The sequence below is a fragment of the Pavona decussata genome, unplaced genomic scaffold (genome assembly GCF_977016875.1).
Source record: "Pavona decussata unplaced genomic scaffold, jaPavDecu1.1 SCAFFOLD_3605, whole genome shotgun sequence".
Taxonomy (NCBI): domain Eukaryota; kingdom Metazoa; phylum Cnidaria; class Anthozoa; order Scleractinia; family Agariciidae; genus Pavona; species Pavona decussata.
In genome coordinates, this window is record NW_028146416.1 from 1 (window position 1) to 2500 (window position 2500).

General features: G+C 43.2%; 1 pseudogene; it reads left to right on the plus strand.

Annotated features, from left to right (window-relative positions):
- Window positions 1–922, plus strand: LOC146446540 (large subunit ribosomal RNA; annotated as a pseudogene; the record flags this gene model as incomplete).
- Between the last annotated feature and the right edge of the window lie 1578 nt (window positions 923–2500).

Here is a 2500-nt window from a genome sequence, read left to right on the forward strand (position 1 = left end):
GGGAGCAGCAATGCGCCGGTGAAATACCACTACTCTTATCGTTTTTTTACTTATTGGATGGAGCGGAGGCGGACCGCAAGGTCCACGTTCTGGACTTAACGCCCGTCTTCGGACGGGCGGATCCTCGTCCAAGACACCGTCAGGTTGGGAGTTTGGCTGGGGCGGCACATCTGTCAAATGATAACGCAGGTGTCCTAAGGTGAGCTCAATGAGAACAGAAATCTCATGTAGAACAAAAGGGTAAAAGCTCACTTGATTTTGATTTTCAGTACGAATACAAACTGTGAAAGCATGGCCTATCGATCCTTTAGTCTTTAGGAGTTTTAAGCTAGAGGTGTCAGAAAAGTTACCACAGGGATAACTGGCTTGTGGCAGCCAAGCGTTCATAGCGACGTTGCTTTTTGATCCTTCGATGTCGGCTCTTCCTATCATTGCGAAGCAGAATTCGCCAAGTGATGGATTGTTCACCCACCAATAGGGAACGTGAGCTGGGTTTAGACCGTCGTGAGACAGGTTAGTTTTACCCTACTGATGAAGTGTTGTTGCAATAGTAATTCTGCTCAGTACGAGAGGAACCGCAGATTCAGACAATTGGCATTTGCACTTGCCTGAAAAGACAATGGTGCGAAGCTACCATCTGTTGGATTATGACTGAACGCCTCTAAGTCAGAATCCGTGCTAGAAAGCAACGATGATTACCTCCAGAGAACTTTAGGCGAACCAGAATAGAGGGTTTCGGCCCTCATGCGTCCCAAAGTGCCAAGGGGGACAAAAGCTCCCAAGGCACTGCCGCTAGCAAATTCTAACGTTTCTGGAGATAAATCCTTTGCAGACGACTTAAATAAAGAACGGGGTATTGTAAGTTGTAGAGTAGCCTTGTTGCTACGATCTTCTGAGATTAAGCCTTTGTTCTAAGATTTGTATCACATCTTTTTTTTGACAAGGTCAAAAGTCCTCCTCACACCATGAAATATTTTTTAAGTCAAAGGTCCTCCTCACACCACAAAATATTTTCAAAGTCAAAAGTCCTCCTCACACAATTTAATATTTTGTAACTGAAAGGTCCACCACAAAACCCAATTCTTTTCTAAGTGAAAAGTCCTCAAAATTTTTAGAAAAACTCTTAGAAAAATTGTTTGGTATGAGAAGGACCTCGACTTCGAAAATTCTGTGGTGTGGGGAGGTCTTTTGACCTACCAAAAAAATTGGTGGTGTGAGGAGGACCTCTGACTTAGAATTAGGGTTTGAAATGGGGTTAGGGTTAGGGTTAGGGTAAGTGTTAGGGTTAGGAAAAAGGTTTAAATGATATTTGGAGAGGTTTTTCGGGTGTTTAGAGGCTATTTATGCTATGTAACGAGTATTTGCTTATATACTTGCTTATATACTTAGGTCAACAATTTATAGCAAAAATGTGTTCCAGCCAAGTTCTTTTAGACGCTCTTTCGAATGGCAACATTCCCGATTGAAAATGGCGACCTACCAAAATCCGCACTTTGCTTCCCCGTCCATATAGAGGTGAGTATTTGACTTTGCTTCCGTCAGAGTCAAGGAAACACATTGAAAATGGAATCAGCATACAAGAAAACCTAGTTTGGGATAGGTTTTGTGCCTTCCGTGGTATTATAACCATAGAACTGCTCCTGAGGGGGGTAGGGTAGGCCCACCAAAAAGTGCACTTCTGGTTAGGTCGCTAATTTCTAAAATAAATGTGTCCCAACCAAGTTTTTTTGGACGCTCTTTCGAATGGCAACATTCCTGATTGAAAATGCCGACCTACCAAAATCCGCACTTTGCTTCCCCGTCCATATAGGGGTGAGTATTTGGCTTTGCTTTCGTCAGAGTCAAGGAAACACATTGAAAATGGAATCAGCATACAAGAAAACCTAGTTTGGGATAGGTTTTGTGCCTTCCGTGGTATTATAACCATAGAACTGCTCCTGAGGGGGGTAGGGTAGGCCCACCAAAAAGTGCACTTCTGGTTAGGTCGCTAATTTCTAAAATAAATGTGTCCCAACCAAGTTTTTTTGGACGCTCTTTCGAATGGCAACATTCCTGATTGAAAATGCCGACCTACCAAAATCCGCACTTTGCTTCCCCGTCCATATAGGGGTGAGTATTTGGCTTTGCCTTTGTCAGACTCAAGTAAAAGCATTTAAAATGGAGTCAGCATACAAGAAAACCTAGATTGGGATAGTTTTTCTGCCTACCGTGGGATCATAACCATAGAACTGCCCCTGAGGGAGGTAGGGTTAGGGTTAGCGTTAGGGTTAACGTTGGGGTTAGGATTGAAGACAGAAGATTGGTGATGTCAGGAGGACCTTCTTAAAACAAACAGAAATACACTTATTAGGGGACTAGGGCCAGTGGACTCAGAAATGTCTTTCGTAGCAGTCTCCTATAAGAGTATTTTTCTCTGATTTAGGTGACTCCTCCTCACACCACCATTTTTCTTAGTCGAAAGACCTCTTCACAGCACGACTTTCCTGATGGATTTCTATGT